At 36.0% G+C, this 25,965-nt stretch overlaps 1 long non-coding RNA gene across 1 annotated transcript in view; it reads left to right on the forward strand.

Moving 5' to 3' along the window:
- The window catches only part of LOC102013717, a 36,936-nt gene extending 18,306 nt beyond the window's left edge, over window positions 1–18,630 (forward strand). Inside the window, exon 4 of the long non-coding RNA XR_263655.2 lies at window positions 18,394–18,630. This is a non-coding gene — a long non-coding RNA (uncharacterized LOC102013717). The remainder of the gene's footprint in view (window positions 1–18,393) is intronic.
- Window positions 18,631–25,965: the final 7,335 nt, after the last annotated feature.

Here is a 25,965-nt window from a genome sequence, read left to right on the forward strand (position 1 = left end):
GGATCCTGGCCCTGAATCACCAGATGGCGGTCCCCATACTTCCTGAAACCTCCTGTCTCCACTAGATAGAAGTCTGAGTCCTTTCAGGGACAAGGACTGTTTCACCGCTAAAACCAGCAGGTACTATAACTGTACTAAATGAATTGGATTGATTAAAATAAGAGCACTTGTGTGTCCTGTATGCAGGAGATTGAACTCAGGGGCACTGTATTACTTAGCTACACCCCTGAGTCCTTTTTAAAGATGTTTTGTTTTTTAAATTTCAAGACAAGGCCTTGATTTTCTTCTGCTGGTGAGTTTGCAGCGACATGGACTGTACTGTTGGTGACATAGTAAACTGGTACCTACCACACCTTTAGAAGAAATTTGGCAATATATATAAAACCTTTAAAATGTTCATGATCTGATTCAATAATTCTACTTGAAATTTAGTGCAAGGTAATTCTAAATGGATAGTGATGGTAAAAAATCCATAAGGACAAACATCACAGCATTATTTATAATTTACAAAAATTAAATATAATTTAAATATTAAACAGTGTGGGGAGGGTTGAATGAATTCTTATGCAACCTGGAGAATTTATACTTTGTGTGTATGTGTGTGTGTGTGTGTGTGTGTGTGTGTGTGTGTGTGAACCCAAACAACAAGGAAAAAATGTAAGAGGAATATTCCAAAGTGGGGTTACATTTTCTGTTGAGGCCTCAGGACTTTGAATGGTTCTCTCTAGTTTTAATTTGCAACTCTTATTGCTATGAGGCTCACATTTTAAACTATACACAATATATTTAGAAAAGGTGACATGGAGGGGAAGAGAGGGAGAAGGAGGGAAGGAAGGAGGGAGGAAGAGAGACAGAGAAAGAAGATAGAAAGCTGACCTATCGAAAACCCAAATCCATCATTTGCTCAGATATTTTGGAAATTTATAGGACACAATGTCAAATGAGAGAGAGTGTGGCCCCGGGTGACTTGCCTGTGCTTCACATTTTTAGCCGCGTTTGTTTTATATAACCTTTCTTTGGGGCATGGCAAAGCTCACCCTGTCAGAAAATGTCCCACTTCTTGTTCAGGCCATTCTATTTATTACACACAGAGCTGCTTGCTGTGTGAAAATACTTACGGGACTGTATTTTAGAAGCACTTAAAAAGTTTTAGATAATCCCATTGTTTATTTTATTTTTTAAGTGTCTTTTAGAGAATGTGTGTGAAATATGAAGGGGGGAACTTTGCACATGAGAAATAATTAGGAGACCTATAGAAACTCTTACTCTGGGAGTGCAGTTTCTGCTTAGTCAGCACCAGTTGTCCTTCCCTGGGATACAAGTGTCGGGCACCCTGGCGGGGCGCTCTGAAACCTCAGCCCATTGGTGGGCTTGGGGGCTGGCGGATATCTCTGCTTCAGGCCATGAGCCTCCGTGTAAGTGACTGTGAGTATAGGGTCGATCCTAGCCATCGAATCAAATGCAGCCATACAGAACGCTGGTGCACTCACTCTGTTAAAGCTCATTGTTTCTCCTGATATTATGTACCATTGACAAACATAAAATATGCACATTTGAAACTTACTAAATAAAGGGCTGGGGATTTAGCTCAGCGGCAAAAGCGCCTGCCTGGCAAGCGCAAGGTCATGAGTTCGGTTCCCGGTACTGGAGAAAAACCAAAAAAAAAAAAAAAAAAACTTAATAAATAAAGTTTAATTTATGGTTAGCAATCCAGTTAAAGCCTGATAAACTATTATCCATCTGGATTTTTTAAAAAATATTTGGATTCTGAAGCTATAAATATAAACTCAAAAATCCTGGAGTAAGGGAGAGGGAGAGAAAAAGAGACTGATTGCTTGGTAAAAATAATCTCAGGTTGGGGATGTGCCTCAGTGGTAGAGTTCTTGCCTTGTATGCATGAAGTTCTGGGTTTGATTCCCAACACAAAAACAAAAGCAAAAATATGATCTCTCTCTTTCTTTCCTCCCCAATCAGTGAACCATATGAAAAAATATTACGCTTCTCTAAATATAAACTCACCCTAAAATACATAGAAATGTGTCTAAATAAGACCCTAGAAGTAAACCTAATGAAAACAGAATACTTATGACACATTTATATAAAATATTCAAACATGAAGGAGTATCAATTTTTTATACCAGTTGTGTGGAGTGATCTCTGATTCTTGTTTTGATTGCCTGAAACTATAGCTGTTGCTTGAAATGAGCTTTGAATTTAAATTTTGTTTAGGGACAAATATATAGAGCATGGCAAAAATCTGATGTATACTAAACTCATACATTAAGTCCTAAACTAATATCCTATATTTGAAGCTAAACTTGCCCTTTCTATGTCTTTTTTTTTTGGATTGTTGGTCAGATCCTTTTTTTTTTTGATAATGTCGAATCCAAAGGATTCAAGTTAAGTAGTCACAGCTAAAGTCGTCTATCTCAATGCTACAAGGGCAGAAGACCCTGTGCTGTACCCTGGGTGCAGAAAGCGTGCAGCATGAGTAAAACACAAAACACAGCTTCAGCTCTCTGGATTTCAGCACCTTTCATCTCCTTCTGGTCAAATTCTCATTCTCCATTTAGGAAGGGTTTCTCAGGCTCTTTCCTTGGACCACATACTGCTGTGGTACTTCAGTTATAAAGGTGAGTGTTTTTTAGAGAATGTGTGTGAAATATGAAGTGTGGAACTTTGTACATGAGAATTTTGTACATGCTTCCCTTCCCTTCTTAGCTTCCATTAGAAAAGTCTAACTATGGTAGTTTTGCCACATTATGTACAGTGCAGAGTTTCAGTCTGGCAGGATGAAAATGTTCAGGGGATCCACTGCACAACAATGTGAATACACCAGACGTGGCTAACTTGTATGCTTGAAAATAATTCAGATGGCATTTTTATGTTAGATGGTTTTTAACCACAATTTTAGAAATACTAGGGAAATATTGATGTCATCAAAGTAATGTGTGAAATCTTTTTCACATTCCTCCCTCTAGAGCAGGGTGTCTACTTTCCTCCCCTTTGAATGAGGACAGCAGAGTAGCCACGCTTAATGTGTACAATGTAGTGGGTGTGATGCTCTGTCACTTCCAAGCATAGGTCTCTCAGATTATACTTGCCTGGCTCACTGGCTCTAGACCCTGCTGTGTAGGTGCTCGTCAGCCCTGTGGAGAGGTTCCTGGCAACAGCAGTGAAGGTCTTCTACCAACACTAATACTGACCTGCTAGCCTTGGGAGCACATCTTCCAGGAAGCTAAGCTTGTAGCCCTTTACCAGCTGCCAAGGGCTACAGCCTCAGTCGGCCTCCATAATCACACCAGAGACCCCTTGAAGGAATAATTCACTAACTACTCTTAACTTTTTCACCCAGGGAAAACAATAAATCATTGTACCTTGGGGTGATGTTTTATGTAGCAGCAGATAACCTATATGGGCAAGTGTTACAGTTTGTGTCTGGGTGTCCCCCCAAAGCCTCCTGCGGTCATGGGGCTGGCTTTTAGAGTTTGACTGATTTTGGATGTGAGAACTACACCTGCCCTGGGGTGGATAATTTTGCATATGTAAGGGAGAAAAAGAGGCTGCTTGCTGCCATGCCGCCCTTTTGGCTCTTGTTGCTTTTGCTGTGTTCTGCCTCCATGAACCTTTGCCCTCAGCCATGTGCCCCTCTGTCTTGGAGCCAGCCAAGTATGGGCCAAAACCTCCACAAAGTGTAAACTAAATAAACCTTTCCTTTCTTAATTCTGGGTGTCAGGTATTTTGTCTCAGCAACGAGAGAAGAGTAACCAAGACAGCAAGCTACTTGGCAAGAGTGGAGGGTCTTTGTCAATGACCAGACCTAGGTTCAATTTCTTTTTTATGATACCATCCACAATCCATTCCAAACCTTGTAGCTTCCTTTTTAAAATGGCAGATCACTGCATATTTGGTAAGGTTGTTGTTAAAAGTAAATAGAATGGTGACTGTCAAATACAGTGTACACAGTAGAAGCTCAGTAAATAGTGGCTATTATTATCTGCACCTATGATTTCTAAAGATGAGAAATCATATTTAACTCATCTCATCCCAAAGTCAGTATAATTCTTGTCATAGTATTTGATAGTGGTCTAAGTTAAAAAAAATTCTTGCCCATTTGTGGAGCCACAGAATACTAGATCTGGAAGAGATACTAGAGCTCCATTTGTCCAATGCCTTTAATTAATAGATATGGATACTAAAAACTGATATGTCAAATAATTTGCCCCAGAGCAATTGCAGACCAGCATAGAGACCTGCCTAGGGGACTATATGGTCCTACAGGACCATATAGATAATTTCAGGGACCTTATCTTATGTTGCTTTGTTGCATCTTCTTGATGAAAATGTCACGAGAGCCTGACAGGGAGCCTATTCATTAGTCCCACAAACCACCCCCTGCCAAATGCCTGCAAAAGTACCATTCCACATGGGGTACTGGAACTGAATATATACACAATTTCACAGCTGACCTGAGGTGACCAGAAGTGACCCAAGGGAGGTCACACAACCCCAAGTCTCTGCTCGGCTGCCTGTTGTACCCACGGAGTCAGACTCCAGCAGGGTGTTTATTCTCTTTGCTCACTCCTGTCCCTTCAGCCCAGACCAGCACAGGAGAAGTCACACACTGAATGGCAACAAGTGTCAATACCCTTGACCAACTTCCCACAGACTCTTCTGGAAAGTTCTGGTTAAGACGTTAAATTTGGATTAAGAGCATGATAAAACCGTCTTCTGTGAAAGCTTTTGAAGAAATCAGAAAGTTTACTTAAACTCAGTGTTTCTAAAATTGAAAATCAACTCAGTGGAAGTATTTTTGAAATTTGGTCTTCCAGGTTTTTACTTCTAAAGGGTTTGAATATGATTTCTTTCCTTTTCTTCCTCCCTCTTTCCCCTCTTTCTCTCTCTTTTTTGTCTTTTCTTTCTTCCTTTCTTTGTTATGCCTTGGTTTTAGAAACCAGTAATTTTGGCTTCATTATTTATTTTATCTGGTTATTGATTCACTCATATTTCCCACACACTGATTGGGGTTGAAGGCAGTTTTTATTTATTTTATTTTTTTTATTTTCTTACTGAAGTATATCATCCAATAGTGTTTCCAAAGATCTTTGAGAAATGAACTTTCTAGACCATTCTGGAACTATACTATGAGAAAGTGCCCTCCTGCTGACATTTTAACCTAACACTATGTGATCAAACATATGGTGAATGTTTAACTTTTTAAAACATTTTTACAGTAAAAGACATATTGTCCTTAATCCCCTTCAAAATACTCCCCTTCACTTCAAATGCACTCATCCCATCATTCCTGCCACTTTCTGAAGCCGTTCTGGAAGTGCTGTTTAATTGTTTTTAGCTGCTCTGTTGTGGCTGCCTCAATGTTCTCAATCTATTCAAAATATTTAGCTTTGTGGTGATATTGACTTTGAGGAAGACCAGAAGTTACAGAGTGCCGAATGAGGTAAACACAACATAACGTTTTTATAAGCCTGTTTTCATTGGGTAGCACTGTGTAGCAACATTGACTGTGTATTTTAGCAAGCTTCAGAAAGAAATTATGTATTTTATTGTAATAAATCCTCATTTAAACATTTACCATATATTTAGATCACACCTTGCAGCTAACCATGAGGCATGTTCTTATTTTTAGGACTGCTCCTGAGGATCAAGAATCAAGCCAATCCTTATTGTCTTGTGGAAGATCAGCTCTTTCTATCTAGAGGCCTTTAGAATATGCTTTTTCTTTGATGAATTAAATTACATGTGTGAGGAGGTTTTTTTTGTTACACAACTTGGATTTCATAAGATTTTGTTTCTAAGATTTTAAACATTGAACTTTTTGGAAATTTTTGCACTTTTCAAAGTGCATCTTCTTTTTTCTAGAAAGCATACACATACACACTATTCTGTATGTATGATCACTTTCTTGATATGCACACACATCCTGCTTGTCTCAATGTTTCTGTCATATTTTTCAACTTTTTGTTCCTTTCTGATGCTTTCAAAGGATTTTCTCAATTGAAATTTTTGATTATGAATTTTTTTTTGCTGTACCTACTCTTCCCTTTATTTTTGCTTTGTTATATATTTCAGCCACTACAGTTTTTGTGCAGAATATGCCCACTTGGTTCTATTTGTTTCTGCTTCTTGTTACAGATGTCCTCTCTAAATCTTGTTGCATTTATTTCAAAGGCTGGATCATTCTGCCCCATTTGTTCTAGTTTGTGCAGTAGATTTTACAAAACTTTGTTTTGCTTTCCTTGTCTCTTTTCTTTGGATTTTCATTTGATGATCTCCTTAGGCATCTAGCCAAGTTTATCTTCAGAGACATTTCCCCCTTGGGGATGTCAGCTTCAGAGAAGGTCAACTTTATGCTGGAGTATAAGGGCAAGGTCATAGTCTGTCATACTCTGGACTGACTAAGGAAGGAAGATACTCAAAGAAGCATGCCCATAAAGACACAATCTGGACTTCATTCTAATGCTGACCTTTTGGGGGGCTCTCAACACTCATGTCCCCATTTACTTCCATCCAAGTACTAGTACTTTTACAGAAAGAGATTCCACTTCCATTTTAATCACCCACCCCTTGCAGGGCCTCCAGGATACCCCCACTTGCTGTAGAATGGTTCTTCTTAGTCCAGTATTTGTCTCTTACTCTCATTCTACGGGATTGGGCTGTTGCTACTGTTTTCCCATCCCACACTGGTGATAGAGAAGACCGAAGCCAACTTAGGCAATGCTGCAAAAGAAAAATAACACAACTAAACAACCCTTGCCCCACCTGTGCCTCCCCACCCAGCCTACTACCTTCTCCTCTGGCAGCTTCTCCACTGCTTGCTGTTCCTTTCTCCTTGTGACAGGTCACCAAACAATTTTTCCCAGGTGTCCTGGTGGGGTTTATTTACTTTTTCCAAAACCATATACTTACCTTCCTTCTTCAGCATCATCGATCTTGGGCTGGGAAGGGAGCCAGAACCTGGTTCTAGCTCTCTTCTTCCTGTTGATGAACAGTCATACTATTACCAGTGTCTCTTTAAGTTTTTTACTCTCAAGACAAGTTATTAATTCAAACAAAACCTTTGGCATTGATTGAACCCCAACTCATGGAAAATTCCAAAGGCTTGCTGAAAGTCAACCTGTGCATTAATCTAGTAAAGAATATGCCTGAAGCAGTCACAACTTATTCAACCAACAGATATGTATTGAACACCTATTAAGTTTTAGATACTGATGAGCTGTTTGGGATACACTAGTGAACCCAAAAGTCAAAGACCCTAGACCTTGTGAAGCTTAAGATCAACTATGAATGTGGCAAATTAACACCCATGGGGAGGGGTGCTTCTTGGCTTTTCCCATTTATTTTATTTTTTTCTTTAAAAATTGTATCTTATTTGTACCTGTTTGTAGTACATGCACTTTACAATCATTTTGGGAGTTAATACACCTTGTGTCTTTTAAAAATCCCTCTAGTTCCTCTTTCCTCCTTTTCATTCTTGTTGATATGGTTAATTTTAGTTCTTATTTATGGCATGCAATGTCCACATTCAGTGAGGTTATTAAGACCTTGTACCAGAACATCTTCACTCTACCTATTTCTCCATCTCTTCCCTTCCACCCCTTGCCTTTGGTCCCCCGGACCCCTCCCATTTGCAAGAAATCTATCTCCTTGTCTTGATATAGCCTTCCTTTATTTTTCTTTTAGTTTGTACTTTGCCTAACTTAGATGAGTTACCACATGACTTGAGTTTGTGTATCTGATTTATTTCATTGGACATTACATTGTCTAGGTACAACCATTTTTATACAAATGTCTCAAGTTTTCCTTTATACCTGATAGTATGCCACTATATACAGATACCACAATTTCTTTATCCAGTCACCTGTTGGTAAGTATATAGGCTGCTTCCAGGATTTAGCTAGTATGAATTGTGCTGCTATAAGCATTGACATGCATGCATCACTGTAGTATGATGTCTTAAATTCTTTGAGGAAGATACTTAGAAGAAGGATAACTAGATCACTTGGAATTTCTAATTTTAGTTCTTTGAGAAATCTCCATACTGATTTCCATGATGGTTTTACTAGTTTACATTCCCACCAATAATTTAGGAGACTTCTTTTTTCACCACAGGTACACTAACATTTATCAGTTTTTAATTTCTTGGTGATTGCCATTCTTTCTGGAGTAAGATAGAATCTTAGCATTGTTTTAATTTGCATCTCTCTAACAGACAGAGATGTTGAATTTTTTTTCATACACTCGTTGGCCATTTGTACTTTTCCTTCTGGGAAATGTCTGTTTATTTCACTTGCCCATTTCTTGACTAGGCCTTTAATTTTAGGTGGTTGAATTTTTTGAGTTCTTAATATATGCTAGATATTAGTCATCTGTCTTCAGCAGTGTAGCAAGATATAAGGTCAACATACAAAAATGATTAGCATTTGTGGAAACCAATAATGAACTCAATGAGAAGGAAATTATGAAACAACACTATTTATAGTAGTTTCAAGAAAAATGAAATATCTAGGAATTAACCCAACCCAGGAAAAGAAGGACTTCTTCAAAGAAAACTAATTACTCTAAAAAAGAAGATTGAACAGGACATCAGAAAATGGAAAGATGTCCCCTACTCTTTAATATGCAGTCAATATTGTCAAAATGGCTGTACTCCCAAAACTGATATGCAGATTCAATGCAGTCCTAATCAAAATACTGACAGCATACTTTATAAAACTAAAGACAACAATCCTATAATTTACATGGCACCAGAAGAGATCCAGAATAACAAAAACAATTTTGGCTACCAAGAATAAAGCAAGAGGCCTTATAATACCAGACTTCAAGCTATACTACAAAGCAATAGTGATTAAAAACAGTGTGGTACTGGAATAAAAATATATATATGTTATAGTTTGTGTCTGGATGTCCCCCCAAAACCCCACGCAGTCATGGGCTGGACTTCTAGAGTTTATGATTGATCCATGGTCCAATGCTGGGATTATGGGTATGAGTGCTACACCTGCCCTGGAGCGGGTAGTTCGCATACAATGTAAGGGAGAGAAAGAGGCTTGCTCTTCCCTCTGCCATTCCTCCCTTTTACTCTTGTTTTTGCTATCTTCTGCTGCCATGAACAGTTGCCCTCTGCCCTGTGCCACTCTGCCTTGGAGCCAGCTGAGTATGAACTAAAATCTCCACAAACTGTAAGTTAAATAAAGCTTTCCTTCCTTAATTTTGGATGTCAGGTATTTTGTCTCAGCAATGAGAGAAAAGTAACTAAGACAATACATGGATCAGTGGAACAGAATTGAGGATATAAAAGCATCCCCAAACACATTTAGCTATTTGATCTTTGACAAGGGAGTCAGAAACATATGTTGGAGGAAAGATAGCTTATTCAACAAGTGTTGCTAGGAAAATTGGTTATCTGTTTGCAGAAGATTAGACCCATATCTCTCACAGTGTACTAAATTAAAATCAAAATGGATCAAATATTTAAATGTTAAAATAGGAACATTAACCTTACTGGAATATAAAATAACTAAAACATTTGAAGACATAGGTAAAGGAAAGGACTTTCTAAATGGAACTATAATTGCACAAGAAATAGCAAGAATCAATAAATGAGATTATATCAAACTAAAAAGCTTCTATACAGCAGAAGAATCAATTAGTAGAGTGAAGAGACAACCTACAGAATAGGAAAAAAATTTCCAGCTTCCCCATTTTGATCTCAGGTCAGTGGTTGTGAAACTATCCATCTTAAGGTACCTCAGAAAGTCCCTACAGAATGGAACACTCAACACCCACACTGGTAACCAGTTCAATAAAGCCTCCTCACTTTCTTACCTCCTTGATCTGACTGTTACTCTTGCTTCCTGAAATCATGTTCCAAATAAGCTACCTACACAAGCCTTTGTCTGAAGTTCTGCCTTTGGGGAATCCAGACTGAAGCAAGAACCCAGCTGCAAGGAGAAGTGTTGGGATTTCAGTGTAAGTAGCTCACCTTCTCAGGCTGTGGTCATCATGCTTACTGACTTTGCATCTTCCTCTTGGAGTAAGTATGGCAAGCATGAGCTCAACATAATTATTCAGTGAGATATTAGAGTTCATTACCAAAGGAACAACCTGAACTCACCCAGAAGGATGAGAATGCAGTCACTTAGAGACCAGCAAGCCATATAATGTCTTTGCCAAGAAGTATATCTTATTCCCCTTGGTAGCTCATGATCTGCAAGGAAATGAGGACTCAACCAAGGTTTTTTGGAGGCCATTAGAACACAGTACACCTTCATAATACTGGCAAAGTTAAGAACCTTACAGACATAGTATATCAGACCTTCATAACTTAATATCCTTTGGGACAACATGGAAAAATAGTCTAGATAGGTAAATTGTTTGAATAGTCACAATCACTTAATGTTACTGTCTTCAAAATTGATCAAAAGACCTCTGGCAATACAGGAGGAAGTTTTAAAATTGATATTAGCAGTGTTTAAGGTATCATTTCTATCCATTTTTACCAACTTTCATTCAGAAATTTCAGTTAAGTTACTGAATCCTAAGAACTAGAGTATTACTAGAGTATGTTAGCAGGCTCAGGTAAAGGAAAGGAAGAGATGGAAGAGTAGGGACAAAAAAGTTAAAACTCATCCAGAATTTACTCAGTGTCCAGGCACTGTGACAGCATGACATACATTATGTCATTCGGTCCTCACAGTGCTTAGTAGAGGAAAATACTGAGACTTAGAGATGCCCTTCGGTTGGCCTGAGATCCACACAGGGGGCCCAAGATCTCATAGTAGGTGAGAGCAACCATTCTGAGATGAGACCAAGTAGTTCCAGAGGCCTTGTTTTTCACTAGCCCAGTTTCTCAAAGGATGAATTATCTGTCACCTCCCACAGCAAAATCACCAGGAGACTCTGTGCACATGCCTTTAGACTTACCAGATCAAAATATTGAGGAATAGAATGGAGAATAAAAGGAAAAGGGAACCTGGCCATGGACTTGACTGACCACCCAAATCTAGGACTCTTACATGTAGCCTGATGGTTCTGTACCTCGGCATTTTTCCATATTGCCTTAGGGCAGCCATCTAGAGGTGGCTGCTTCAATCCCTGGGCTTTGTAAGGGACACATGTGTAATCAAGGTTTTAAGGGAATCTCAACCTCATATTTACCCTATCCTAAAATTCATCCTAAAATACAGGTTCCTCTTTCCTTCCTGCCCTACTACAATAATCTTCTTTTAACAGAAATAGGGCACATATCTTACGTTGGTAAATTGCTCTGCGACCCCACATAAAGGGATAGTGGAACATCCACATTATTGCTGGGAATGTGAATATTTTAAGACATGGAAAACAACTCTTTGTTCAACTTAGGTGTTCCCAAAGCCTTTAGAAGCCAAATGAGAAGCTAATTAAAGCTGTTAGTAAACAGTCATTAATTTTTAAAGTTTTAGGTCACTATGATCTTTGGCATATCACTCAGAAGAATCACTATCACGAAACTCCTTATATCTCTACATATGTCAAAAAGCTATTTTAATACTTACATAAATTTTAGAATGCAAAATAAAATCTATCACATGTTAACAAATATCATAATCACCCGTGCATACATAAATTAACCATGAAAATCCCATCCACTTTTTAAAAGATATATTTTCAATGAAATTTTATAAGGTTAATAATTACTTGTTAAAACTTATGCTGCATAGCTAGTGATTGACCAATTGCAGAGTTGTATTATTTTTAATAATATCCTTAGGCAGAATAATTTTTTATTTTATGAAAAAATGAAACAAAATTTCATAACAAAATAAGAAACTAATAATTAACACACTGTGTATCATTTTCTTCAAAATATTTGCTCAAAACACAAGACACAGAGCAAAAAACGAGATTCTAACGAAGAAAAGACAGATAATAACACAAAACTTTTTTCAATGAAATAAGAGATAGGCTCTTCAATAAATGGTGTTGGATATCCACATGCAGAAGACTGAGTCTAGGCCTATACCTTTTACCATGCACTGAATTAAATCAAAATGGATCAAAGACCTAAATGTTAACACAGAAACACTTAATCTGCTCGAAGATAAAGCAGGTACAGCTCTTGAAGAGATCGGCATAGGCAAGGACTTTCTGAACAGAAACTCAATAGCACAAGAAATAAAACTGAGAATCAAATGGAATCATATCAAATTAAAAAGCTTCTACACAGCAAAAGAAACAACCAACAGAGTGAAGAGACAACTTACAGATTGAGAAAAAACTTTTTGCCAGCTATTCTTCAGACAGAGGGCTAGCATCAAGAATATATGAAGAACTTTAAAAAATTAGACTTCCCCAAATAAATTTCTTAGCAGAGTCTTATGGTAACAATATTTTTTAAAGAAATATAAATGTATATTATTTTATTTTGGCAAATAAATACTAAAGGATGATCCATAGAACAATTTACATCATAAAACTTAGAGAAAATTCTGAGCATAAATGAAATAAAAATGCAAGTTCAAATAGAAAAAGAGACATAACATTTCTAAGTATTAAAAAATCATTTGTATATTTCTTAAAGGAATAATGGTGATATCAGATGACCACAATATCAGATTTTATTAGATTTATTAAAATGAATGATAATTTTTTATTCTCAAATGTATATGTATAACATGCTGAAAGTTATACTTACTTGCATCTTTCATACATTTTATGAAAACATGTAGATATTTAAATAACAATATTTAGAGGGTAAGATGTTTTGCAAAACTTTGTTTGTTTGTTTTAGAGTAAATGACCCAATCCACTTAGAAACCACTGACCTGGAATATTGAACATTCAGGGCCTGTGGAATTGAATTTACTGAAATAACAATGTATATTACACATAATGTATTAGGAAATAGAAGTTGGAGATTTAAAATGTGCTCATGAGACCCAAAGGCAGGTCTTTGAGTCTTGAGATGACAGATTTATGCTTGGAGTTCAGTTCCTACATTCAGCTATATGATGAATTCAAGAAAGATGAAAAATGATCCCAGAAAAATAAAAGTTTAAAATTCTTAACTTAAAAGGCATATATATATAAGGTGACTTATATCTGATATAAAAATTTAAAGTTAGATGTGTTCCAGAAGCATTATAATAATGTATAAAGGAGACTAAAACAAAGAGCATATCTACATTTTACCTTTAAGGAAAAAGGTAAAATAACATACTACTATAGTTCCTCAAACTTAAGCACACACATACAAGAGCTTCATCAAGCTGTAGAAAAGTACATCATGAAATGTCTAAATCTCCCAACCTGCTTAAATAGAAAAGGGTATTTCTAACCACTTCCTTTGTCCTAACCCTTTTCAGCTTATCATGCATATCAGAATGCCAAGGTCCAAACCTCAGGAAATGAATTTTCTTGATTAGAAAGATTTCAGCCACAATTCCAACACTTTGGGAATTCAGTTTAAACTTGAATAACTACTGAAAGTGCTGGAAAGGCTACTTTATGACCAACGTATAAATTGAAACCTCTACTTTTCCAGAAAAGTAAACTTTTAATGCATATCAAAAAGCGTATATATCTTTTGTGAGATGAGCATGCTGCATAAGAAGGAAGCTGTTTTTGTTCACTCAAATTATCCTCAGTAAGACCAGAAGAAAAAATGAGTTTTTATAATTACAAACTCTGATCAAAATATTATTCTAAAACATGCTGGAGGGACTCTTTTACAAATACTAATTATAACTGCCATCATAATGCAACCAGTGATGTGGGTTATCTAACATTTTTGGCTTGAATTTTCAAATAGAAAATTGCTATCTCTGAAAAATGCATAAAATGGATTCTAATAAATCAAGGGTTATACTATGTGTCAAATATCAGTCTGAAATATATTCCTATCAGTAAGCTATGAATCTAGAAGTTGGGTCTTAACTTCCAGTGCACAGCTCCTAGAGTAGCACAGAAGGAATAAGTAATAACTTTCTCTTTCTGAGTATTATGTCTGAAATACTGATGTTGGAACTCAAATGATGGTATAAATCAGAAATGCTGATCTTATGCCATGAGTCTTGTAATATCCCTTTGTCTATGTATGTGTGTGCTTGCTGTGTATGTGCCTGTGCAAGCATTTGCACACAGGCACATGTATGTGTACGTGTTTGTCCACGCTCATGTGCACTGGGTTTCAGAAGAGACCTGTAGGCACTGTCCTTGCTTGAAGAACTCTGGCTGGGGATTTGAAACTCATAAGGTTCTGACACTGACTCCTCCTTTGCAGAAATCAAATTTGACTCTTCTTTGGGTGAAAACAGTGTCTCTCACACCTGACGAAAAAGTAATGTGACTTCCTGTGTGCACTATTTTGACTTTGGAAAACATACTTTGCCCATATTTTAACTATAGATTTTCTATAGCAGAAAAAAAAAATAAAAAAGATTTAGATGAAGGTGCCAAAAAGTGTGAGCACTGGGTTCATATTGATCCAATCAAGACTTACGAGGACAGGTGAAATCTGATCCAGAAAGTGGTTTGTAGAGGAATTCATTCAATGATTTGCACCTTCATCAGAAATCATTGTCCCTCTATTGGCTGAAAAATGGATAAACATCATTTCAGAGGCCCAGAATTTCAAGGACTTTGACTTCTTTGACTGACCATCTGGATCCCAGCTTCATCACACAATGGGGTAAAACTCCAACCTGCCATGCTGGGTTTGTGTAAAGATTAAATGTCTACCCATATTTGGGAAAACAGTACCTGTTTACATTCCTTCACTCTTGGTTTTCCTCTTTTCATTCATTTCCCAAACCTCTCTATGAAATATAAGCAATTTAGAATCTTAGTCAATGAGGATACTGTGGCTGGGAGTAAGGCTTTAGTTCTAGCTTCCCATATACTCTCTAATTAGACAATGGTGTCTCAATCTTCCAGCAATGAAGCCAAGGATGTAGTTTGGAGGCTTTTTAATTGAGACATAGTATTTGTACATCTATATGGGGTGCATTATAGTAATTCAATATATGTATACATGTGTTATAGTCAAATCAGGTTGATAAGCATTTACTTCTCTTAACCATTAAGTTTTATGTTGGGAATGTCATAGTTATATTTTCCAGTCATTTCAAAATATATTAGAAAGTTTCTTAACCAACAGATGTTCTGCTCTGCCAAGGAAGAACCAGAAGTGATTCCTCCACTCTGCAATACTGGTGCCCTTTACTGAACTTTTTTTCTCTCCCACACTCCTGCACTTTTCATTGTAGAGATTTTTTTGCCTGCTTATTTCTGCTCTGGTCTTTATTCTTAGTTTCCTTGTACAAAATTTGAATTTGATTTCTTCTTGCTTGTCTAAACCTTTGAGGTGCGTTGCTACATTATTTGGGATATTTCTATTTTTCGATGATTGCACTTATTTCTGTAAACTTCTCCCTCAGTATTGTTTTTGCTATATCCCCACCAGTTTTGGTATGTTGTGGGATGCTGTTTTTATTAGCTTATAGTAAATGTGTGGTTTCCCTTTTCACTTCTTCCATTACCAATTGATCATTTAGAAGGATGTTATTCACCTTCCATGTATTTATACTGTATACACTCTCCTTTTCCATTTCCTCCCCCAACCCCCTGGTCCCTCCTTCTCTTTTTCCTCCTCTTCTTTCTTTTTGTGGTACCGTGGATTGAACCCAGGGTCTTTGCACTGAGTTACATCACCATCTGTTTGTTTTTTTTTTTTTAATTTTGAGACAGGCTCTTGCTAAGTCATTGAATTGCCAGGCTGGGCTCAAACTTAGGATCTTTGCACCTTGTTCTTCCAGAGCTCAGAGATTACAGGTGTGTGCCACCAACCTAGCTGCAACTCTTCTTCTTGTTGATCTGTAGTTTTAATTTGTTGTGGTCTCTGGAGATAAGTGATATAATGTCAGTTTTTAGGAATTCATAGAAATCTAATCTGTGGCTTAGTATTTGATCTACCTTGGTGAATGTTTCATGTGCTGATGAGAGGAATGTGTATCCCACTGCTATTGGATGAAATGTGTTGTTAAATCTTTTTGCCTATAATATGGTTCAACTCAAATGTTCCTTTGTTTGGTTTCTGGCTGCGTGATTTGTCCACTGAGAGAAGTAGGATGATGAAATCTCCACCTATTTTTGTATTGGAATCTACCTCTCTTTTCAGATCTAATAATATTTGCTTTATCTATTTGGGTGATCTGGTTTGTGTACATATACATTTATAATTGTTATATCTTATTGTTGACTCTTTAAAAATAGATGTATAATAAGCTCCTTTGTTTCTTTTTTACAGCTTTTTAAAAATCTGCTTTATCTGAATATAGCTGTTCTTGCTCCTTTTAATTTCTGTTTGAATGACATACCATTTCCTAACCTTTCACTTTTAGTCTGCACACATCTTTACCAGTGAAGTGGGTTTCCTGTAGGTATCAAAGAGATAGATCTTGATTTTTAATCCATTCAGCTAGTCTATGTGTTTTGATTGGTGAGTTTATTCCATTTACAGTCATGGTTATTATTGGTAAATACAAACTTCTATTTGTCATTTTGTTAATTATATTTGCTTACTTAGTGTGGTTATGTTCCTTTCTACTTCTTTTACTATTTGTTTTTGTGATTTGGTGATTTCCCGTCATGCTATGGTTTGATTCTCTTCTGGACAGGTGATCTTTTTTATCTATTTATTTTTATATTTGCAATTGTAAATAGTAGCTCATACTAATGGTACAAATAAATATATTTCATTGTGACATTTCCATATATCATGTATTAAGCTTTAATCATATGCACCCTCTGTACTCCCCTGTCTTGCCCTGCTTGTTCTTCTCCTTAAACCTGCTCTCCTTCACTAATAGCCCTACTTCTACTTTCAGGTTTTTGTTGTTTTGGTTTTGACATATAAGAGCAACATAATACTTTTCTCTCTGTTTCTTGGCTGGGTAATATTAAGAAACCAGTTTAACTTTAGGTCCCAACCTATCAAATTGTGGTGGTGGTGTTGGGAAAGTGACACTCTTTATTGTAGATAAGTGACAGGTTTTAGGTGGTTTGCTTGGCTGTTGCATAAATGAATTTTTAAATTTAACATACCACAAAAAGAATTTGCAATTAAATATTTCCTTTTAATTTTTGTTTATACATTTTCATTTTAGAGAAAGATATGATTTAATATCAAGTGAATTGGTGCCATAGTCAACACTTGATTATCCATGGTTAGAGAACAGATGTCAAATACTAATAGTGTCTTTCAGTCAATAAGTTTAGCCTTCTTCCTCAGATGGCACTAAATTAATTCAAATTATGCCTCTTGTGAGAAATTATGAAGGTCCACTTGGAAGATGCATTTAATCAAGACTTCTCTGTAGCTAGAAAGAAATACTTCAGAAACCTGCAGGCTGCCAGATGTTGTACAGAATCATTTTAATCTGAATTCTTGCCAAGCCTGAAGATTCACACCCTCAAAATCACTCCAAATTCTACTCATATATTTTACAAGTACAAATTCTTCTAAATTTAATTTTCCTAATTCATGTTTTAGGATAAAATTAGAAAATAATCTACTGGATAGTTATAAATGTGTCCATTATATTTCAATTTTACCACAACTCTCTACTCATGCTGGAAACTACTCTCATGAGGTGCCTGTTTGTGTGTGAATGTCTCTATGTGGGTAAATGTGTATGTGTGTTTAATGCTAATATTATGCTGTGGGAAGGAGTCAAGGAAGATTAATAGGGTATAAAATTTCCAATAACAATAGGATATTAGAAGAAAATAGGAAAATAATTACTTGAGTACATAAATAATATGCTTCATACTTATTATTTTGCATTTGTTGAGTTCGTAATTTGTATATTTAACAAACCTCAGCATTTTCTCCAAAGTGCATCCCAGTTGTCTTTTTGACCTAAATAATGGGAACACTCATTATAAAATATAATTATATTGTATAAACAAAGTTCTAATCACTGTTAAGACATTATTTGTGAGCATGTAACACTGAAGAAAATCTCAACAAAGTTAAGTCTTGAGGATTATAGTCTATTCCTACTGAATCCTTTTTGTTTCTATTCCTATTCCTATCTCTAGAAGGAATAACAAATATTATATTTTTGAATCTTGTGTTGAGACCTAATCAAGCTATGCCAGAAGACTTCACACATAGTCCAGTATTTCCAGTGTCACATAACATAGAAATTTAAGCTAAGTATATGATTACAACATTGACTGCTATTATGATTTTATTAAGTTAAATGTATTTTATCAACAAAAGTTTATTAAACAAGTTTTTGTCCTGTTGTGAAGTATTTTCACAAATCAGGTTTTGAAGAAATGAAGTTCCACTTCTTCTATACATGTAACTTTTTCTTCTTTCTACAGTGTTCCTGATGAACAGACAAAAATTAAAGAGGGAATACATTCTAATCAAAACTACACTGAGAGGTTTCCCTGGTTGCCAAGGTAATAGACACTAAGTTAAAACTGAATCTCCTCACAAGTCGTCTAGAAAATTTAACAAATAAGAAGATCAAATAAACCTACATAAATCCCTTGAGCTCTGAAAAAGGGAACATTAAATATTTCTAATTGACATGAAAAATAAACATCTAGATCCTGCAGCATTGTCTTGTAAATTTCTACCATCAGTTTTTACTAGAATAACTTCAGAGGCTCTGGAAAATTTCACAAGAATGAGCAAAGGGGCTAGATAAGTTGTCCTCAGAAATAGAAAATGAAAGACACTGAAAAATAACTAGTTTAGACAAGAACACTGGCTATAGGGAACAAACTTAAAATTGAGCACAGAAGTGGAAGGGACAGTGAAAGCCTAAATAAAAAAGAAGACTTTGGAGACTGTGTGATGAAAGGATAAAGGAAGAAAGGAGGAAATTCAGGACTTTTCAAGACATAATAATGAAGAAATAAAATTAAGGATGCCTTCTCAAAGAAACCACACACTAAAAAACTGCACTACACAGAAGAAGAACATGCTCTTGTAAATCATTCCAGGCCATCAACTATTTGCCTGAAGAACAGGAACATGAGAATTCTTTATCATAAGGCTCTTCTAAATAGAAAATTACAACTTCAAGAACAAAGCATGTAGACTTATTAAAATCCTCCTACACTCTAACCCCAAATAACCGCAAAGCATGAAGAATCCAATAAAATTATATATCATTATATATCATTAAGCAAGCATTTGGAGATGTTAAAAACCTACAAGGAACAGAATTCTTTTATAAATTTAAAGGTATGGTAAAACAAGAGTTGATTTGACCCTGAAAAAATTTAAAAAGACAAACATTATGTCAGAAATAACTAAGTCCCAAAGTGTCTGAAAAAGCATATATTTGAATGAAAATTTAACAAAAGGCATACAAGAATAGAAAAATACAAAACTCAGAAATAAAAGTGAAATTTAAAGAGAAAAGAAAGAAAAAGCAGTGCTTACAAGAAAAGTGGTTGAAATGGGAGATAGGCAGAAACAATCCAACATATACATAATTGGAACCCCTGCAGTTTGAAATCAAATAATGAAAGAAAACTAATATTACAACTATAAGCCAGACTTGTGGACACTACTAACAGAGAAGAGTGGACAGAAGCTATTTCAAAAAACCTCTTTTGAAGGAGATCCAACATGGCTGAATGAAGGAGAAGCCACACTGGAGCATCTCAGAGAATATCAGCTAAAAATAAGTAATTGAACATACATCCTGATGTAAAAACTAGTCTGAAATAAGAGACTTGTAGATTAAATAAAACATAGGCATAGTACTTTAGAAAATCGTAGTCCAGTTCACAGGGGATTTACCACCAGTGGGATTAGAGCAGGAACTACATTTCTAGGAAGTCAACCCCACAAACAAATAAACAAACAAACAAAAAACCCCAGAGACTGCAAATGTGTGACAAAGTCAATCCACACAGGATATAGATATAGAATATAAGGCTTCCCACCTCTTTTGAGTCTCTGCAAACAGAGGACACTGCAGCCTGGCAACAAATTTCTCTGGCACACACAGGGGTGAGTGGCTGCTCCCTCCCTGATGGGCTGCCAAGGTTTTTTTGTTTTGTTCTTTTTCTTTGTCTGTCACGCACCATAACTGCAAACTGGAACCTCTAGTGACAACAAGGTTAGAGACCAGCTGAGGATTTAGGATTGCTGATGAAATAACACACCCTCTCTTGTCCTACCATTTGCACAAGAAGGATTGGATCATTTGCAACCTGTGGCAGCAGGGACAAGGAGTGGGAAACAAGTACTCTCCCACCAAGTGACCACTGGTGCAAGCACCCTTGGGCTGGGAATCAGTACTCCCTCTGACTTGTGACCACCAGCATGGGACAGGGAAGGCAGCACATGAGAGGAGCCAGCTGCGTGGAACACAATAGGCTGTATAAGGGCGAGAAAGGTCCAACTGTACACAGGACTGGGAGTAGCCTTGGGCTGTCTCTGTCTGAGAGTGCCACAGCAAGTAGGAGAGCAATGCAGAGACAAACTGGGTAAAGAGATGTGGGTGGGCCATCAAGAAAGCTGCTGGCTAAAGACTGGACACAGCCTCCACATCCTGAGGCCAAGATCAGCCTTGCATCTAATTCAGCACTAATACTACAGCAGATATAGTGGGCCTCTGATTCGGACAGAGAACAGTGGACAGCAGAGGAACTTTATTTGATGTTTTTCCTTTGTGTGTATTATTTTCCTTTTACTGCTTCTTGGGGATTTTTTGCTACATTTTTTTTGTTTTCTTTTTTTTTGGTTTATATATGTTTCTGTTCTATATTACTCTTCTTCTTTCTCTCTTCCCTAAGCTATCTCTCTTAATCTACTGATATCTTTATATGAATGAGCATTTTCTCTAATCTCTCTGATTTGCTTCAATAATCTTTTGCTTTCTCTTTATTTCTTTCTCTCCTGCCCTTTTCTCCAGTTTCACAAGGCTTATTTGAACATCCTTTGTCTTCCAGCCTTGCTTCAACTATATTTCTTTTTGGTTATTTCTCTGTTTTGTCCCTTATATCTTTTAAATTTTCCTAGCACAAGATAAAATCACTCTACTAGGGAGAAATTAATTGTACACAAGTTCCTCATTTATGTTGAGTTTTGTTATATGACTGTAAATCTTGTCTCTAAGGTTAAGGTACCAAATTAAGAGTTGTCACAATTTGCCTATTTCTAGGCCATGCTTGATGCCATTGTTATTGCTAATTGTACTACTTTAGCCAGGATATCATATCTGTTGTAATCAGTTATTCTCCCTTCCATAACAATGCTGTGACTGTCTGCAATATAACCATCACCACAGTCCAGTACCAAAGGACTAGTGTGCTGAGCCAAAAAGATAGTAACATCTCATCCTTAATAAATTGAAAAGATAGGATCTTGGGACAGACACAAAAGCCAAGAACCTCTTACATATAGAAGTTGTATCTAAAGAACAAATGTTTCCTAAGAAGGCCATGATACCAGTGGCAAAACTATCTACTATAGTAAATTTACATGTAACAACACAGAAAAAAAATTTTTAAATGGAAGACAACAAGATGCAAAAGCAAAACCCACTCTCAGACATTCAGCCTATCCAGGACAAGTCCAAGGGACAAAGAAGCAGAGAAAAAGGGAAGCCACCCATCTGATATTTCTGAAATGATAACAGCAGAAGTTCAAAACACAGGTGCATGAGACTATACAAGAAATAATCTCCCAGGTTAAAAAAATTAGAGATGGTGACCATAAAGAACTTACTCAGGAAGTCAAGTGTAAACATAGATTAAAATAAAAATAGAAGAACATAGGAAAATGATGGAAATCATGAATACCCAAAATAGGAAAGAAATGGAACCCATGAAACAGTTTCAAACAGATATCTAGGAAATTTAAAATTCCATTGAAAGTTTGCAAAACCACATGAACAAAAGTAAAGACAGAATTTCAGACCTACAATACAAGATTGCAGCTGGTGATCACAAAAAGAAAGATCCCTTAAAAATAACAAGGGATCATGAGAAAACAATCCAATAGCTGCAAGGTAATGTAAAGAAAAATAACATATGATTGATTGGATTCAACAAAAAAGCAGGAGCCAGGACAAATGACATAAAAACTGTTTACAGAAGTAAAGTCAAAAAACTTCCCAAGTATGGAAAAAGAATTTGACATACACCTAAGTGAGGCATATAGAACTCCAATTAGCCATGACCTAAATAAATCTACACCAAGGCATAAGATAATCAAAATTCCAGAAATTCAGCACAACAACAGAATATTAAAAATTGTTAAAGAAAAGAAATAAATCACCTATAAAGGAAAGCCCATCAGAATTACATTAGATTGCTCAACAAAAGCCCTAAAGTAAGGAGAGCTTGGAGTGAAGTATTCAAAGTCCTAAAAGAAAATAACTTCCAACCCAGATTGATGTATACTGTAAAACTCTCTTTCAAAATTAGTGGAGGAAGAAGATAATTCCATGAGAAAGAACAGCTGAAGAAATTCATGATCACAAAACAAGCTTTACAATGTACTATGAAAGATTCTCGAGGGAGATATAACACTGGGTACAAATCCAAGAATAATGGAAAGAAGTCTCCAGGCAGAGCAAGCAATTAAACTGAGGAGAAAGACAAGGAACCAACAGTAGAAAATAATATGACAAGGATAAGCCAGTACATATCTGTTATAACCATCAGTGTAAATGGTCTCAATTCACCAGTCAAAAGAAATAGACTGGCAGATGGATCAGGAAAGAAGATATAACAACATGCTGCATACAAAAAATACATTTAGCACAAAAAGACATTCAAAGGATGGGTAACAATATTCCATGTGTCAGGAAACTGGACAAAAGCACTGGAAGCTATTCCATTTATAGACATTGTGAACCTCAGGCCAAGATAGATTTAAAAAAATAAAGAAGGTCACTACATTCTTGCTGAGGGAAAGAAGAATAGATAGCAATCATAAATATATATGCACCAAACACAGGAGCATAGAACTATATAAAACAAATATTAATAGAGAAGAAAAATCAAATAAGCACTAACACATTGTGATAGGGGACTTTAAAACTCCACAATCATAAATAGGTAGATCAACTACACAAAATATCAACAAAGAGGTATCAGAACTGAGCAAAACCTGTGAACAAATGGACCTAGCAGATGCCTACAGAGAGTTCCATCCCACAACATCAGAATATATGCTCTTCTCCATTGCACATGGGACATTCTTCAAAATAGACCATATACTAGCCCATAGAACATGCTTAAGTAAATGCTAAGGTATCAAAATTATCCTATGCATGTTATTTTACCCCAGTGCAATGAAACTGGAAATCAATGGTGAAATAAACCAAGAAAACTCCATAAATATATGGAAATTAAATAATACCTTACTGAACAACAAATGAATCCAGATGAAATTAAATAAGAAATTAAACAGTACCTACAACTAAATGATAATGCATATACATCCCAGAACCTATAGGACACAATGAAAGCAGTCCTAAGAGGGAAATTTATCCTGGTAAATATTCATATGTAGAAGACATAATGAGCTCAAATAAATAAGTTAATGTTGAGCCTCAAACTTCTAGAAAAAGAACAAGTCAAACACAAAGGTCATATAAGGGAAGATATTATAAATACCAGAGCAGAAATTAATGCGATGGAGATTAAGAAAACAGTGCAAAGAATCATTGAATCAAAGAGTTGGTTCATTGAAAGAGTAAATAAAATTGATAAACCCTTAGCCAACCTTATCAAAACAAACAAAGAAAAGACTAATATTCACACAATTTGGAATGAAAAGGGTGAAATCACAATAGATTCTGCAGAAATTCAGAGGTTCATCAATACATATTTTGAGAAACTTTATTCTAATAAAGTGGAAAACACAGATGAAATGGACAGATTCCTAGATACATATGAATTACCAAAGCAGAATCCAGAAGATATAAAAATTCTAAATAAACCAGTATCAGTTAATGAATTTGAAATTGTAATTAAAAACCTACCAACAAAGAAAAGCCCAGGTCCTGATGAATACATGGCTGAGTTCTATAATATTTTAGAGAAAATCTAATGCCATTATTCCTCAAACTCGTTAATGAAATTAAAAGGAAAGCAACACTCCCAGACTCATTCTTGGAAGCAAGTATTACCAAAACCAGAGCATCCAACCAAAAAAAGAAAACTACAGACCAATCTTCCTAATGAACATAGATGCAGAAATCCTCAGTAACACACTGGCAAACAGGATGCAGCAAACAATCAAGAAAATAATACACCATGACCAAGTAGGATTCATCTGAGGGATTAGGGATGGTTCAACATATGCAAATCAAAAACTGTAATACACCATATTAACAGAGCCAAGGAAAAAACTGTATAATCACATCAATAGATTCAGGAAAAGCACTTGACAAAGTCCCACACCTATTCATCATAAAAACCCTGAAGAAAATCTGAATAGATTGTCTTTATCTCAGTCTGATAAAACCCATCCATAAGAAATCAATAGCAAACATCATACTAAATTGTCAAAAACGGAAAGCTTCCATGCTAAAATCAGGAACAAAGACAAGGGTCTCCATTATCACCACTCTTGTTCAATATAGTTTGGGAGACATTATCCAAAACAATTACATGAGACAGAAATAAAAAGAATAAAAATAGGAAAAAGAGAAGTTTAATTATAATTATTTGCAGATGATGTAATACTCTACATAGAAGATCCCAAAACTTCCACCAAAAGACTTATAGTTTTAATAATCACATTCAGTAGCATAGGTGGATACAAATTAAGCACTCAAAAATCAGTAATATTCCTATACACAAATAACAAACTCACTGTGAGAGAAATTAGGAAAACAGCACTCTTCACAACAGCAACAAAAAAAATTAAATACTTAGGAAACAATCTACCAAAAGAAGTAAAAGACCTCTACATTGAAAACTATAGTACTCTGAAAAAAAGGGATTAAAAAGACTATCAGAAAATGATAAGATAACCATTGCTCTTGGGTAGCAAGAACTAACATAGTGAAAATGGCCATACTCCCAAAATTGCTAAACAGATTTAATGCAATCCCAATCAAAATACCATTAGCATACCTCATAGATCTAGAGAAAACATTCATAAAATTGATTTGGAACCCAAAGAGACCTAGAATAACAAAAGCAATTCTGGGCAACAAAAGCAAAGCAGGGAGCATCACAATCTTTGACTTGAAATTATACTATAGAGCTACTGTGATGAAACAAACACACACACACACACACACACACACACACACACACACACTGGTACTGGCAAAAAGCAGAACTGAGGATCAAAGGAACAGATTTGAAGATCAGAAACAACTCCAAATGCACTCAGCCACCTGATCTTTGACAAAGGGGACAGACATGTTCACTGGAAGAAAGATAGCTTCTTTAATAACTGGAGCTGGAAAAACTACCTTTCCACATTTCAAAGGCTAAAATGAGTCCCACATTTACCGTGCACTAAACTAAAATTGAAATGGATCAAAGATCTAAATATTAAAATAAAAACACTAAATCTGATGAAAGACAGAATACATAGAATTTTGAATGACAGAAGTGTAGGCAAAGACTTTATGAACAAAGCCCTAATTGCACAGGAAATAGCACAAAGAATCAACAACTGGGATCTCATCTTATTAAAAATCTTTTGCACAGAAAAAGAAATCACTAACAAAGTGAAAAGACAATTCACAGGGTGGGAAAAAATTTATGCCAGCTGTTCTTCAGATAAGGACTAATATGCAGAACATACGAAGACCTGTAATAAAGTCAGATCCTCCAAATTCAAAGACCCAATCCACATATGGGCTTCTGAGATGAATATATGCTTTTAGAGGAAGAAGTACAAATGGCAAATAAATATATAGAAAAGTGTTGAACCTTATTGGTTATTTAAGAAAT

The sequence above is a fragment of the Chinchilla lanigera genome, unplaced genomic scaffold, assembly GCF_000276665.1.
Source record: "Chinchilla lanigera isolate Chin_1 unplaced genomic scaffold, ChiLan1.0 scaffold00076, whole genome shotgun sequence".
Taxonomy (NCBI): Eukaryota; Metazoa; Chordata; class Mammalia; order Rodentia; family Chinchillidae; genus Chinchilla; species Chinchilla lanigera.